General features: G+C 37.7%; 1 non-coding gene across 1 annotated transcript; it reads right to left on the bottom strand.

Annotated features, from left to right (window-relative positions):
- Window positions 1-366: 366 nt before the first annotated feature.
- TRNAL-CAA (transfer RNA leucine (anticodon CAA)) lies at window positions 367-450 on the bottom strand. Its single transcript has one exon. It is a non-coding gene; the product is annotated as a tRNA-Leu (tRNA).
- Between the last annotated feature and the right edge of the window lie 7,236 nt (window positions 451-7,686).

The following is a 7,686-nucleotide window of genomic DNA, read 5'->3' as shown; positions in this document are numbered from 1 at the left end:
AAAAATCAAATATAAATTTAGTATGTAGGAATTTAATAAGTTATTTCATCACTTAATTTTTATTTTTTCTATTCAATTTTTTATTTTAATTTGTTTATGTGAACCAATGTGGTGTAAAAAATTCATTTAAAAATGACTCGACATGATTGTCAATTTTCATATAATCTTTATGTAGTTCAAGTTTGTAAATTTAAAATTATAAAATTATGTATACACAAACTATAACAAAATTTACCCAAAATTTTCACATTTTCAAATTCAAAATCTCAAGTTGAAGTTTAAAATTACACATTGTGGTTTTTTGGGAAAATTATATAATTATAAATATATGAATGTCTTGGATTTTTAAGAAGTAAAAATAATTGGTGTCAGAAGTGGGATTTGAACCCACGCCCTCTCTCGAGGACCAGAACTTGAGTCTGGCGCCTTAGACCACTCGGCCATCCTGACTTGATGATTTAACTACTGGTATGAAAGATTTAGACATCTCCTTTTATGTTTTTCTTGCTACCTAACATCTTTCAACTGCTTCGTGTTTCAGCCGTTCTCCCGCGCGGCGCAGGATCGAAGCGTCCCGCTCCTTTTCAATTCCCCGTTTCCTCTCTCTCCAGCGAAGGATTCCGTCTAGGTTCCCGATTTAGGCGGGAAGCTCTAGCACGGGTACTCTCTCTCTCTTTCTCTCTCATGGTATTTCCTTTGTCGTATATAATGGTGTCTTCGTACAAACTGTGATTCTCGGTTCATTTAATTTGCTTTAGATAAATGTTTTTTTTTTATATAGTGAAATTCCATAATCTTCATTATTTTTGTTTAAATCTGTTTGCATATATATATATATATATATATATATATATATATATATATATTCCACGGGATAGTTGAAATATGTACATCTTAGGTAGAATGCTGATCTTCAAGTCTAGTGATTCAATTGAAACAAATTGAAATTTAGTGACCCAGATACGATTTATTCGATAATTCAGCTACAATCGATGGAATTTATCCCTACTTGCAGCTGGAAGATGTTTTAGATACCGCCTCTTGATTTTCCTATCTGTTCAATTTTGTTCCTGCTCATGGAATTAATGTTACCGCGCCATTTCAAGGCTGGAGGTCAAGTTTTCTCTAACAAGGGGAGTTTGATGGAGGACCATCAATGGAGAACTTTAGAGGCATATATTGTAGCTATAGATAATTTTGGTTATTTTAGAAGTTTAGTTAATATAGGGTTATTTTGTGCATTTTAAGTACTTCGGGGTTATTTTATGGATATCTGTTTTAATATATTACAAGTATGATTTGAATTTTGAAACTGGTTTTCCCTCTTGTGCAGCCTTCTTCCCTTACCCTCTCTCTCTCTCTCTCGGTTGCTCGTGTCCTGCCTCTGTTTCCCTCTCCTTTTGTTGGGCCCACCTCATAGAATAAAGGAGAGTGAGGCTGCACATGGTTGTCAGGCCAGATTGCTGCAGCCACTTAAATAAATAATAAAAGGCAAAGACTGGCTTTGGTTGCTTGTTGGCACACACTCCAAAGAGGTGACGTTTTGTTTTTACAGGAGACTTGCTGCGATGTCTCCTCCTCTTTGCCTATAAAAAGGAGTACTCCTCCTTCATTGTATGTTGCTCTCCGTGGTGAATATATACACAAAAAAGCTTCGGGTGTGTGAAAATACACACAGAAATTTCTTTGTTGTACAGAGGTGAGGGAGAGTGAGTGATTGAAGACACAATAAGTGTGAGTGCACTGTGAGTGTGTATTAAAGTGAGTGTGTTATAATCCTCCTCTTCCTTCACTATATACCCATATCTATATAGTGAAATTACTCCTCTCCCGTGGACGTAGGCTAAATTGGCCGAATCACGTAAATCTTATGTGTTATTTGTGTGTGTGTTATTTGATCTTGGGTGGGATCCCAACAATTGGTATCAGAGCTACTAGTTTACCGCCTTAATGACAGGTTTTATTTATGTGTATTAATACCACACCGCCTTGATGGCAGGGTTTATTGCTATGTATTAATGCCGCCTTGATGACAGGTTTTATTGCTGTGTATTAATACCGCCTAGATGGCAAGTTTTATTGATGTGTATTAATACCGCCTTCATGGCTGGATCTGTTCCTAATTTTTGAGATTATATTGTAGTAATATTGTTCACTACAGTTGTCTATGTACAATACCAGAGCATATTAAATGGAGGAAAGTACAAGTCTTGGCAGCAGTTCCATGATCAGACTTACAGAGACAAATTATTCCATCTGGAAGACAATGATGGAAAATTTGTTGTACTTAAAAGATCTGTTCGCTCCTATTGAATGCAAAGGGATCGTACCAAGTGGAAAAAATGAGTCCGATTAGAAGAAGCTCAATAGGAAAGCTTTCAGTGTTATAAGACAGTGGGTTGAGTCAAGGGCAATCCGTGATACAGTCAAAGAAATGGATGCATACAAACTTTGACAACATCTGGGAGAGATGTACGAGCCAAAGAATGCCCATAACAAAGCCTTCATGATAAGAAGGCTTGTGAATTTAAAATTATGTCATGGACAAAATGTTTCAAATTTCTAGGATAAATTCAATGAAATTATTGAGAATTTGACAAGCATGGAGTTGACTATTGCAGATGAAATACAAGCACTGATCCTGCTGAGTTCATTGCTGGATAGCTAGGAGACACTGGTGGTAGCTTTCAGTAATTCAGCACCAAACGGAAAGGTAACCTTGAGTATGGTGAAGGATAGCATCACTAGAGAAGGCAAGAAAAGGGCTGAGCAAGGCTTGCCCACTCACTCTCAAGGACAAGCGATGGTCACTGAAAGGGGCAGAAGTAAATATTCTCAAGGTGACAAGAAGAACATGGGAAAGTCCAGAAGCAAGTCCACGGGAAAATCAAAATCAAGAGGTAACTTCACCTGCTTTTATTGTAATAAGCCTGGACATATAAAGAAAGATTGTTGGAAATGGAAGGCAAAACAAACTAGCGAAGACAAGAAAGAGGAGGACAAAAGTAGTGCAGCTGTGACCTCTGATGAAGGTGAAACTTACGTGGTGTGTGAGAAAGGACATGTTAACCTCACTTGCCAAGACACAACATGGACGATTGACTCTACAACATCATTCCATGAAACAGCACGGAGAGACTTCTTCTTATCTTAATATGGGAAATGAAGTCAAATGCAAAGTCGTGGTAAAGGAGATGTGTTGATAGAAACGAATGTTGGATGCAAGCTACTACTGAAGGATGTTCGGCATGTCTTAGACATTCGCCTACCTGATCTCCATAGGTCAACTTGATGACATGGGTTACGAAAGCTATTTTGGTAATGGAGTCTGGAAGCTCAAGAAATGGAATTTAGTGATAGCCAAAGGAAAGAAGGATGCTAGCTTATGCTACACTCAAGCTAAGCAACTCTGTGCAGGAGATGTGAATGCTAGAGAACATGAAGTCACCAATGAGCTATGGCACAACAGACTTGGTCACATGAGCGAGAAGGGACTCCAGTTTCTTGCAGGGAAAAAACTCATTCCAAATTTCTCAAGTAATTCTTTAAAGAATTGTACTCATTGTATAGCTGGTATACAATATAGAGTTGCATTTTGAAAAAAACCCCATTTAGGAGAAAGCATATTCTAGATTTGGTTCATACCAATGTGTGTTTTATGAATGATAAAAGTATTGGTGGATCATTGTATTTTGTAACATTTATTGATGACCACTTTAGAAAAGTGTAGGCTTATCCTTTGAAAAATAAAGACCAGGTGTTAGATATGTTCAAGAAGTTTCAGGCCGATGTTGAAAGAAAAAGTGGAAGAAAGCTCAAATGTGTTCGTTCAAACAATGGTGGTGAATACATTGGGCCATTTGAAGAGCATTGCAGAGTCCATGGTATTAGGCTTGAGAAGTCAGTTCCGAAGACTCCTCAACACAACAGCATTGCAGAAAGAATGAACAGAACCATCTGCAACAAGATTATTTGCATGCTCTCTAATTCAAAACTGCCAAAATCCTTCTGCGGTGAGGTGTTAATGATAGTAGTTAACCTCATCAACCTTTCCCCTTCAGTTCCTTTAGGAGGTGACATTCCTAAAAGGATCTAGATTGGGAAAGATGTATCCTATAAACACTTAAAGGTGTTTGGTTGTAAAGCTTTTGTTCATATTCCTCAAGATGAAAGTACCAAACTAGATGCAAAGACAAAAGAGTGCGTCTTTGTCAGTTATGGTATTGATGAGTTCAGCTATAGATTATGGGATCCAAAGAACATGAAAGTCATCCGAAGAAGAGGTGTGGTGTTCTTTGAAGTTCAAATTATTGACGATTGTGAGAAGGCCGATAATCCAAAGCATGTCCTCAGGAATCCAATCGAGCTGATTCCAGATTCACCACCATAGCCACAAGAAGAGCATGACGATAACAAGGAAGTTGATGAGAATGATGGACCAATAGCTGTAGGTGCTTTAGCAGCAAAACCTCAGATAAGAAGATCCACTAGGGAGCGTCAACCTTCTAGAAGATACTCACCAGATGAGTATGTGTTGCTAACTGATGGGGGAGAACCAGAATGCTATAAGGATGTCATGTCTCATGAGCACAAGAATGAGTGGTTAAAGGCCATGCAAGAAGAGATCAAATCCTTGCATGAGAATCACACTTATGATTTGGTAGAATTACCAAAGGGAATGAAAGCACTCAACAACAAATGGGTGTTTAAATTGAAAAATGAAGAAGGAAACTCACAACCAAGGTACAAGGCGCAACTAGTTTTGAAAGGCTTTGGTCAAAGAAAAGGCATTGACTTTGAAGAGATTTTCTCGCCCATGGTGAATATGTCATCTATTCGAGTTGTTCTCGGATTGGCTATTAGCTTGAACTTGGAGATTGAGTAGCTTGATGTAAAAACTGCATTTCTCCATGGCGATTTGAAAGAAGAAATCTACATGAAACAACCTGAAGGATCCGAGGTCAAAGGGAAAAAGCAGTTTGTGTGCAAACTGAGAAAGAGTTTGTATGGCCTCAAGCAGGCATTGAGACAGTGGTACAAGAAGTTCGATTCCTTCATGATGGAGCACGGGTATAACAGGTTCACATCTAACCACTGTGTTTTTATTAAGAGATTTTCTAGTAATGATTTCATCATTTCATGATGGAGCACGGGTATAACAGGTTCACATCTAACCACTGTGTTTTTATTAAGAGATTTTCTAGTAATGATTTCATCATTCTCATGCTTTATGTGGATAATATGCTTATTGTTGGTCATGATACTAAGAAGATAGGAAAGTTGAAGAAAAAACTAAGCAAATCCTTTGCAATGAAGGATTTGGGTCCAACAAAATAGATTCTCGGAATGAAGATCTTTCGAGACAGGAAAAATAAAAAGTTGTGGTTATCTCAAGAAAGGTATTTTGAGAAGGTGCTAGAAAGATTTAACATGAGTAAAGCAAAACCAGTCAGTTGCCCACTTGTAGGACACTTCAAGCTTACTTCCAAGTAATATCCTACAAGTGAAAATGACTAAGAAGAAATGAAGAAAGTGCTTTACTCTTCAGTCGTGGGTAGCTTGATGTACACCATGATATGCACAAGACCTGATATTGCTCATGCTGTTGGAGTAGTCAGTTGATTCCTTTCTAATCTTGGCAAAGAACATTGGGAAGTCTTCAAGTGGATTCTCAGGTATCTCAAAGGTACTTCTCATTTATGTTTATATTTTGGTCATGACAAACCTATGTTGGAAGGTTACAAAGATGCAGGTATGCCTGGTGACGTTGATTCCAGAAAGTCTACTTCGTGATACTTGAGGACATTTTCAGGGGGAGCAGTGTCATGGCAATCAAAGCTACAAAAATGTGTTGTATTGTCCACTACTGAGGCAGAGTACATCATCATCACTGAAGCAAGCAGAAAGCTTCTATGGATGAAGAAGTTCCTGGAGAAACTTGGCTTCAAGCAAGAGAAGTATGTTCTCCACTATGACAGTCAAAGCGCTATTCATCTCAGTAAGAATCCAAGTTTTCATTCAAAGTCTAAGCATATTAATGTTCGATATCATTGGATTCGTGAAGCTTTGGAGTCAAAGTAGTTGAGTATAGAGAAGATTCATACTGATGACAATGCATCAGACATGAAGACTAAGACAACGTCCAAGTCAAAGCTCGAAACTTGTAGAACCGCAACAGGTTTGGTGGAACTCTCTGCATGAGTCGGGCAAGGGAGATTTGTTGGGCCACCTCATATAATAAAGGAGAGTGAGGCTGCACATGGTACGGCAGATTGCTGCAGCGACATAAATAAATAATAAAAGGCAAAGACTTGCTTTGGTTGCTGGTTGGCACACACTCCAAGGAGGTGACGTTTGTTTTTGCAAGAGACTTGCTGCGATGTCTCCTCCTCTCCGCCTATAAAAAGGAGTACTCCTTCATTGTATGTTGCTCTCCGTGGTGAATATATACACATAAAGCCTCGGGTGTGTGAAAATACACACAGAAAATTCTCCGTTGTAAAGAGGTGAGGGAGAGTGAATGAAGACACAATAAGTGTGAGTGCACTATGAGTGTGTATTAAAGTGAGTGAGTTGAGTGTGTTGTAATCCTCCTCCTCCTCCTTCACTGTATACCCATATATATATATAGTAAAATTACTCCTCTCCTGTAGACGTAGGCTAAATTGGCCGAACCACATAAATCTTATGTGTTATTTGTGTGTGTGTTATTTGATCTTGGGCGGGATTCATATCCCAACACGTCCTTCCTTCTTCTTCGTCCTGCCATCTTCTTTCTTCTTCCCATCTCTTTCTCTTACTTAGTTATGTTCTGTTGTTATACCTGTCCTCCATTAGGGGGGCTACGTATATGCCCTGTCAAAATTTAGCAAAAGACATAAATTATTATATTTTTATTTAAAAATACTAATAATTTTTTCAAAATATAAGAGTTGAAGTGCACAAAATCCCATTTGAAGTTAACATGCTCGTTTGCTAAAATTAAACCAAATCAACAAACAATTAGGAGAGCATTAGTGTAAGCAACTATTTTTCCCCTCATAACAATGATTCTTCATAGCAACATTTCAAAAGGCTCATCTTCAGGCTTGGCTTAAGGTGAGGCACGCGAAACACCTTGAGGCATAGTTTAAAATATTGAATCCAAAAAGGCCAATCATTATATATTGAGGCCTACACAGTTGTACAAAAGGTACATTTTTGCACCTTTTGAGTCCTATGCATTTCGGGTGTGTGAATCTCAAGTTTGATTTGGCTAGAAAATTTTTACTGCATGTTTACATGGGAGGAATGTCCTAATATGGATCAATCTCTAAAACTTTGAATCTCAACCTTTCTATAATAATTGGGAGTTGTATCTCACAACACAAAAACAATTTGGACTTTGTAAGTTCTAACTAAATGAATTCAAGTTCGTATTCTTAGAATGGCCAACAAGTAGTATTCATGTTCTTAATTTTTTATTTATTTTTAAAAATATATGTAATTTATTTATATACTTTATTTAAAAAATAAAATTCCCGAAAGGCTTATGCCTTGCCTCATAAGGGTTTAAACTCCTTGTCTTGCGCCTTTGTCTAAAACTTTGCTTCATAAGCAATGATACTAAGAATTTAAAAAGTTATTCAAAAGAGCAAGACAAAGGGGGTACCTTACTATGAACAAAGTTGCCCTTACTAGGCTTTT

Source organism: Malania oleifera, chromosome 2, assembly GCF_029873635.1.
Source record: "Malania oleifera isolate guangnan ecotype guangnan chromosome 2, ASM2987363v1, whole genome shotgun sequence".
NCBI lineage: Eukaryota > Viridiplantae > Streptophyta > Magnoliopsida > Santalales > Ximeniaceae > Malania > Malania oleifera.
Note: the sequence above shows the minus strand (reverse complement) of the source record. Positions and strands in the feature narration are given on the sequence as shown.